This window comes from Penaeus vannamei, chromosome 10 (assembly GCF_042767895.1).
Source record: "Penaeus vannamei isolate JL-2024 chromosome 10, ASM4276789v1, whole genome shotgun sequence".
NCBI lineage: Eukaryota > Metazoa > Arthropoda > Malacostraca > Decapoda > Penaeidae > Penaeus > Penaeus vannamei.
In genome coordinates, this window is record NC_091558.1 from 12544107 (window position 1) to 12553588 (window position 9482).

The 9482-nt window shown below is 41.1% G+C and overlaps 1 pseudogene; it reads left to right on the top strand.

The window, feature by feature from the left end:
- The first annotated feature begins 214 nt into the window (after positions 1 to 214).
- LOC113802085 (uncharacterized) lies at positions 215 to 4919 on the top strand (annotated as a pseudogene).
- The last annotated feature ends 4563 nt before the right edge of the window (positions 4920 to 9482 follow it).

Sequence of the window (9482 nt, forward strand, 5' to 3'; positions counted from 1 at the left end):
TCAGTTTACTTCATTTCGTTCGGAAATTTCGGTAAAAAGGGAAACCCCATCCGTCGATGATGTCTAACATGAGTAAGCAAGAAATAAGTACCTCAGTCTATCAGAATTTATAGCGAATCCATAATTAAGATTAAATACAATCGGGGATAGGTAAAAATATTTCTGAACTGGGAAGTCTGCATTGCGGAAGCTTGCAAAGAATTTCCATGTCACCATGCATAATTGTGTACGTTAAGTCACATATCATTTAATGTTCAGTCCAGTGTGGCAGTTGAAATAATGTCGTATTAACTTAATTATTATAACATTGTTAAAATGAACATTAATATACTTGTTTGAGATTCCTTCTTCGTGTGAGCTCACTCATTCATGCAAACTAAAAGAAACTAACTTTCATGAATAGGGTGTAATGTTGATTTATACATATATTGCATGTATTAGTAATTTCCCTTTATAATTGGTAATTGGTGATTTGGCGGGAGCAAACAGCAGGTGGGTGGAGAGTGGCTAGTGAGTCTGGAAGTGGTGAGAGGACAGTAGGACTGCCACCGAGCTTCTAAATGCGTGTGTCTCGTGAGCTGTGCCACATCGCTGCCCTAGTGTATGCTTTCATAAAGGGGATCTACGACGCATAGCGTTTCCCAGTAGCCTCAAGCTATCTAGGCAGTATGTAACAGTCCTTTGACATGAAATTGATCCCGGAGTTTGACGGCAGGGGCAGGCATTCGGTAGTGGAATGGTTGGAAAAGTTGGAGCTGGTGTGTAAGCATCGAGGCATCGCTGACGTAGCCAGCGTGATCACACTGCGCTTCACCGATGGAGCTTTCGCCGTGTACCTGCAGCTTTCAGAGCCAGAAAGGACCGCAAGCAAAGTAAAGAAGGCGCTGTTGGCCGCGTTCAGTTTGGATCTCTACGTAGATTATGAGCAATTTGTTAACCGGCGGTTGTGAAAAGGAGAGAGCCTTGATGTTTATCTGGCGGAGTGTCAGAGCAGGCCATGGCGTGTGCTTTCGTGGCTGGGTTGCTGGAAGACGTCCACCAGCTCCTGAGAGCCGGGTCTCGCATGGAGATGATGAGAGTGGACCAGCTCTTATTGCGGGAACGGGCTGTGCTGATGGATGACAGCATCCCGGCCGGTCTGAGGCATGTTTTGGTGCAATGTTGAATCCAGGATTAGCTCAGCAGGCGGCAGTTTGTCAAGTCCCGCAATGTTTTGAGTGAGGTGGCCCCAATCATTTCGCCAAGGACTGCCAGGCCCGTCGTAGGGCTAGTGTTCGCTCTCGACGATGTGTAAAGTGCTACCTTTGTGGGGAATTAGGACATATTGCTTCTGTGTGTTCGGAAACGGGTGCGAGAGGTGGCGTCAGCGCCAGTCCTCTTCTGACAATTAGTGAAGTGGAGAAGGTGCGCCGTTTCCATGGTCACTGTGAGTGGGTGACCATGGCAGTATGATGGAGTGGGAGCCGTGCAAATGAAACTTAGGGCGTCTTCTGTAGCGTCCTTAACTCTTAATACCGCATATAGTTAAATCCTTATCCACCGTGTCCGTACCGAAGACGACAATCTCTGCTGCCAGACGGTGCGACAATAATGTTCAGTAAAAACTGTAGTACTCATTATTCTATCACCACCATTATCATGTAAACATGTCAAAGAGAAGTGTCCCGCGTGAAATTTGCTCTTTTGGGAGATTTTTTTTTTTCTCTCTCTTTCTTTTTGAAAATTTAAGAACCTATTGTAGACAGCCCTTAAGTTTCAAAATGTCTATAATTTTTAATGTGTATTTCATGAAACTGAGACTCTTCCTGTTTTCATAATATTAATTATCTTTACTTTTTTTTAGATCTCTGCATTGCTTCTTCAGAAGCAACTTCTCAGTTGCTTCAGAAGACCATCTTTCCCTTCTCTCCATCCCAGACGTACCTACATGATTGAAGACAAGGCATTAAAACTTATTCATATAATTAATCAATTCTTTATGCTTCCTAATGTTCTCAAAATTGAAAACTAAGACTAGCATCATATTAAAGTAAAGTTCGTACCTCTATTTTCTGTACACATTTATTTAGGATTATCTGTTTCAAATATGATTTCGAAATCCTGTGTTAATGGACTGTCTTTAAATTTCTATCAATTCTTGTGATGTTCCTAGTCTGTGATGTAGTGATAGTTCTGCCCTTTGCTGTTGATGTGAAGGTCATGGTTTCGGATTTCTGGGCGTGTGGGAATAGGTTTTACAAATTTAAAGGGTGGGAGCTGAGGTATGTCTTGTCTTTTTATTGCTGAATAAATGTGTGGTACTTTGAAACATTTCTGTGCATCGTTGCTTTTCACACATAACTGTTACATGTGTAGGGTAGCGTTTGGAGCAAGCCATGCACTCAGTACCTGTAAATATACAACAAAATCATCCAAAAGATGCATATTCAACACTCACCCTTCATGTCCCTACATATATGATAAAGAAGACAGTATATTTAATACTACCTAAAGATCTGCAATCCGGTACAAAATTTACTTGGATAAATGAACCTTGACACACTGCATTGTTAAAAGATTTTTCTGACAACTGTTATTCATTTTTTATAGATTGGAGAAAAGGTAATTGTTATAGAAAGTTGTAGTAAGTCACTCAAGACATCTTTTCTTTCAGTAACCTGAAGATACGAGTTCCTTGGCCGCAGCCAAGATTCAAAGATTTCTCGTGGGGTTATTTTGTTTTTTTATATTCATTGTCATAAGTTATTTCCTTTATCAGAATATTTGATCAGTTGTGCAAATATGTACAGTTCCACTTGCAGAATAAATATTTAGTATGAAAATTCTAAGACGATCGGTGTTTTGCCGAAATTAACTCTGAATGGCAACTCAAGCAATGGCTCCTGTGAAGTTCATGACGGACACATGGCGTGACAGTACATGATTGGTGGGATTCTCCCTTCTGGACATGTGCAGGATTTTAAATGAGCTTGATATTAAAGCCTGGTCCAGAGGTGCATTAAAAGTTGATTCTGGATACTGCCAATGCGTATTTGCACTAGAGATCTGGATTAAACTCTAATACTGGATTAACTTTTATGGGACGTACAGAAGACGCCCTTAGCAGTGGCGCCTGCGCATACATGAATGTATACGTGACCACTACAGGACCCCTTGGGTATAAGTACATTCTTGGCATGGATAATGTTGATGCCTTTGGAAGTGTCAAGGTCGACGTATTGAGGAATGTGCGGTTTGACGTGGAAGACAGGCCTATAGCGATGTGTGTGGCTGCCGATGTAACACTGAGTGGAAGAGCGCGATTTCTGTGCGTCTTTCAATCCTGTAACCAAGTGTTGGACAGTGGCCTGGAAGTGGTCGGAAGGGAAAGAGCCCACGGTCTTGCACATGAGATGGAGGTGTACTCAGTGACCTGTACGAGGAAGAGCTGCAAAGGTGGATTGATGATAGCTGGCTGCTTCCATATGACGAGCATAAGTATGGCCCAGCAAAAGGATCAATTCCTTTCATCACATCGACGCGTTTACGGCAGATTCCGATGTGTTTGGACAAGCTGCAGGAACGGCGCAGGCAGGGTGTGAATGTGTCGGTGGTTGACTTGGCCAAGGCCTACCTGCAGATCAGAGTCCAGGACTCTTTGTGGCCATACCAGACCATAGTCTAAGGGCCGTAGATATTGTTTAACGCACCTGGGGTTTGGTTTGAACATTGCCCCACTGGTAATGAGAGCTGTGTTAAACTGTGTGCTTCAGTAAGACCCGAGAACGAGGCGGGTGATATCGGCTTACATTGACGACAATTTGGTGAACGACTGGCTGTGTTTTCGTAGTGTGGCAAGTAAATTAACTATTACCCTGTGCATGGGTGGCTGCGAGTAGCGACGGCCTTAATTAAGAGAAAAGCAAATCAGGCCACGTAGGGATGGGTTGACGTCGTCACCGATGAGGGAGGTAGAAGGCTGCTGCAAGAAGTTGTGGCTGGAATGAAGAAGAATGACCATGTGAGAAGTCGTTGGGACGTTAGTGGCGAAGAGGCGCAGGTCTGAGTAAATGCCAGCTCCTAGTTGGCTCTGCAAGGATGACTCCAGTAACTTCAACATGGCAGAGCTGGATGTAGTCATCAAGGGTCTGAACCTTACATTGGCATGGGAAATTAAGAAGTGTACCCTGCATTTTGTGGGGAGAGTGGATCCAGACATCACTAAGTGGCTGATGCAGGCAGTTTTCATTAGTGTTACTCCATCGACCCAGCTCCAGTGAAGTGGCAGAAAGGGAGTTTAGGAGTGGAGTTGTTACGGAAATAACTCACTGTGGCAGCCAACATTATCTGACTCTCATCGACTGTGGGCCATCACGGTTCACCATTTGGCGCCAACTTTGGTTGCAGACCAACAAGTCTGTGATAGGGCAACTGGAGGCAGTGTTTTATGAGTGAGGAGCACCAGAAGAGTTGCTGACTGACAACGATACTGCTTTTCGCTAAGTTCGCAAAAAGGTGGTGCATGCCTGTACGGTGCAGGTAATGGTATAGTTGAAAGGTGTCGCTGAACGGTGAAAGTCATCACGGCCAGGAATGGCTGCACTGTAGCAGAGGCAGTATATCTGTATAACGTGACGCCCAGAGACAACCACGATGCAGCCACCGCCCCTGCAAACATGCTGTATGGATATCCATTGAAAGTCGAGCCTCCTGCCCGCGACGGTGATGATGGAGCGGTTCTGTACAGAGACCTGCCACGACGATCGTTGCTAGTCACGAGGGCTAGAGTGAATAAAATTCAGGGGGAGTGTAATGTTGATTTATACATATATTACTTGTATCAGTAATTGTCCTTTATAATTGGTAATTTGTGATTTGGCGTGAGCGAGCGGCAGTTGGGTGGAGAGTAGCCAGTGAGTCTGGAACGAGGCGGCGGAAGGTTGGAGAAGTGGTTAGAGGACAGTCAGACTGCCACCAAGATTCTGAATACACGTGTGTCGTGACCTGCTGCCACGTCGCTGCCCTAGTGTATGCTTTCATAAATAAAGTGAATCTATGATGCATAATATTTCCCTTTAGCCTCATAAGGGATTGTCAGTGTCGTAGTTGTAGGCACAAAGAGTAATGAGGTATCTCTTGTCCGCAGTTATGTCAGTTTGTAGATTATCTTTTTTGCCCGCAATGTTGAGTGACAATGATCCACTATTCTTTTACATATTTTTTTCTTTCTCTGTGAGACGACAATCGCTTCATATAAATCCCTGCAGATTGCCATTGTCATTTCCCTTATCAACTCTCATATCTATCTGAGATGGTTTGTACCTCAAGAACGTCCATGAGGATCGCTACTCCCATTTCCCTCACATATTTTCTACTTGAAAAATATAAAAGTGAAAAAACGAAAATAAATGAAATAAAGAATATTAAAAACCGTAAAATTCATATAAAGACACTGGCTAGAAGCACTTAACACCCCTCCCTCTTTCTTGCTTTCTTTTCTCTTATTATTTTGGTCCTTATATGTTTGATCTGGTTCGATAATGCATTAGATGGACCGTGGATATCCAATACGGCACCGAAGGAGGCCTAACTGCAGTACGGTCGGCTTGGAATGCCGTAAGATAGATTATTACTCTGTCCTACCAGTATATGGATGGTTCATTATCTCTTATTAGGTGTTTTGATGTGGCACTCAACAGTATTGTCGACAAAGAGATCACAAATTTAAGTCTCTCACAGGGATTTACACCGTACCTGCTGGGAAGGCATCCATCATTTTGGGAAGCCTTAAGCAGGATGACGAGACTCGAAAACGGAAGTGATTTACCATTGGGAGAGAACTGTATCTTAATACTTGTGTTAGCTAGGCAGATGTGAATGTCTTGGTTTGCAACGTCGGTCGCATACCGTTCTTGGTCCATGACAAGAGAACCATTGCAAATGTATCCATCCAAGATGATGAAGAAGGGCAGTTGGAACGATTACCAACCAACCACTGGGAAAAACAACTCAGTGATGAGCATCATTGCCGTGGTCAGTGAGGTGAAACCGGATGATGTGAAGGAAAGGGATCCCCTAGATCAAGCTCTTCACTTTGATCCTTGCTGTGTGGTGAAAAATGGACCAGTGTATGAGAATCGCTTCTAGACTTCTAAAAGCACTGGACGCTGAACGCTGGATCCTGAAGGAAGATCAACGCAAAGCAGTAAAGGCCATGATACGGGAATTTCGTATCAATTCCGTGGCATTTAGCCTTAAAGAGGAGCCTTTAGCAAGAATCAATCTTATTGAGCACAAGATAAAGACAGGTAACAATGATTGAGTATATGTTCCACCTAGGTTTAATCCCATATGCTCCACGACTTGCTGTGGAAGCAGAGGCCAAGGCTCTGAAGGAGCAAGGCCATATTCTGAGTGGATTGCACCAATTGTCCTAGTGAAGAGAAAGGACAATTCGTATCCTAGGCTGTATAGATTATCAGGCTTTGAGCAGCCAAAACTGGCTTGAATTCTACCCATTGCCATTGATAGAAGACATCCTGTACCGTCCACCAAAACAAGTGGTTTTCAATGCTAGACTTGCATAGCGGGTACCATCAAGTACCACTGAATAATGACTCAATTCCGATGTCAGCCTTTACCACCCATACAGGACATCTTGAGTACACAGTGATGCCGTTTGGTCCGTCTAATGCACCTCGAATGTTCCAACTCCTCATGAACCGAATTTTCAGTGACCAAATCAGACAAGGGTTGCAGCTATTCTTAGATGTCATAGCTATATGCAATGATGATATTGACAGGCATCTACAGGTACTGTAGTTAGGGAAACTTTTGAAAATCTGGCAACTAAATTGTTACCAAACAATTTCTTCGCCAATTTGTTCATAAATGTGTGCAATATCACATCTCAAAATGTTGAAGTTCAAATCTTGTGGGAAACTCCAGGAAAAAAAAAATCCAGTACAGCCGCCACAAAATCTATGTCCAATATTTTGATGTGTATTTGACTTAGATATCTCATATCGATGTCTAAACCTATGTATTTTAGTTCAAGGAATTCAATAATTATGATTCTCAGACAATTAGACCAATATTTTATTGAATAACTTAAGAAATCCAAAATGACTGCCAATGTGTTTTGTCCAAGAAATGAAAAATATCATATCCGTATCTTACGCCGCGGGCCCCTGAACATCCCTCATGCCCCCCCCCCCCCCACACACACAACAACTCTACAAACTCGTGTTTTTTTCTGAGGCATTGGGGTACCCTGATTATGAAATCAACTGGTAACATTAAATAAACTGGGACTCACTCTCCATTATTCAATTATATTTTATAGTACCCCCAAGAAGGTTAAATTCAACCTATAACGCACAGAAATAAACACCATTTTCTTACATCCTTTCTGATGGCTAAAACTACCAAATTACAAAAATACACTCAAATAAACAGTAATAATTCCTGTTTACCCTTAAGGGGTCATATGTTAGGTTTATAACAAGTATGGGTGTCTGTGGTGCTACTATATAGGTGTACTATGGTATTCACGTGGAAAAAAGGGAAATTCAAAGCATATTATGATCTTGTCATACGAATTATATATTTTTTTAACCTTTCTGAATAAATTTTCATTGAATGGTTATCTGTTTTTGTTTTTCAAGAATATATACTATGAAATGCATACTCTTTTATTGCACTGTGTATGACTCATGTTGGACACAGTAGCTGCACTGGCTTGGGGATCCATGGGGATTCCCAGGATGCTGACATCATCATTGTGTTTACTACTGCAGCAGTGTGCTCCTGTACGGGCCCTTATGCATATCAAATGCACCAAATAATTCCCAAAATATGTAAATATATTATGTTAAGTTTATATTATATACATGTAATATCTATTTAAGATTTATTAGAAAGTTATATTTTGCTAGTAAACTAGAGGAAATTAATCTAGGTCAAGGCATCTATTTATGCATGGCTGTGTCTATATGCATTAAGCAATATTATATGTGTACAGGATTTCTGTCCAGTTTCTCTTACTATGGAGGCCCATATGACATGTTAATAATCACTATGGGCTTACTTAAAATTATGAAATTTATGAGATAATGGGTCTCCTGAGCAAAGCGAACATTATGGTAAGACTTGTAAGTTATATATATATTTTTATTACATAGGCTTTTTAAGTGCATAGCACAGTGCATAAATGAAAGTACTTTCTCAAGTAATCTCTTTTTAAGAAAGATTCTTGTTGTAGGTGTCAGATCCTATATTTTTCAGGTCTAGGAATTTAATAAAAAATATTCTTAGACAATTAAAGCAATATTATATTATAATTCATGCCTCATATTCTGCTTCAGAACACTGGACTCTAGCATTGGATAAATACTATGTTGAATCACCACTAGTGCTCACTTCACATGTGCAGGCCCAGATACAGCAGCTAATAGGCTCATACGACCAACACCAAAAGGCTATTCTACCTATTTGAAACAGACAGAAGGCATGGACAATTATGGACAGCCATTTTGGATTTCTTAAGTTAATCAATAAAATACTGCTCTAATTGTCTCGCCTAAAAACATAGGATTAGATACCAATATGAGAAATCTATGTCAAATACACATCAAGATATTGGGCGTCGTAGATTTTGTGGCGGCCATATTGGAAAATGGCTTTTATACATGGTTACCTACAAGATTTGAACTTCAACTTTTTAAGACATGATATTACACAACTTTACGAACATATTAGTGAAGAAATTCTTTGGTAACGATTTATTTGCCAGATTTGTGAAATATCTCTTAAAATGCCCTTACTACTGAAGGAAGCACTGAGTCGGTTGATAAAAGCTGGACGAAAGGCCAGGCCTGAGAAGACAAGATTGTTCACATGCGAGTGTACACAGACCGCATACATGATGTGTCGTCTGCACTGCACTGAGTGGTACCCAAAATATAAAGACCACCCGTATACACCGTATATTGCAGAATATTACATTAAAATTCTTACAGATAACATTATCAAATAACTATATTAGTAATACAATAATCATGGTCGAGTTGCAAGGGAGGATAATTATAAACTGTATCGGTTCCCAGCGAACTTTTGGAAGCAGTGGACCATCATCATGGCCTTTTAGAAGAGCAGACAGAGTTATTAACTATGAGTTCCAATCATTTCAGAATTACTGATTATACACAAACAGAACAATTTACCTGAGTTGCATGTAATTTAGCTTTTATGGATCATTATAATTATGTTTCTCATAGTGTTGGTGATTAGATATTAGCAAGAATAAATAAAATGAGCACAGTAGAGGGCAATGCCGTTATTTGGAAGATGAAGGACACTATTTTATTAGGGATATGATGGCATTGCGCAGTGAATGAGCATAATTGTACAGGAATAAATCGGTGTATAAAACGTTCTCAATTTCTTGCGTCATATTTGTACTTTGTTATAGGCCTACAACAATCTATATTTATGCGACACCA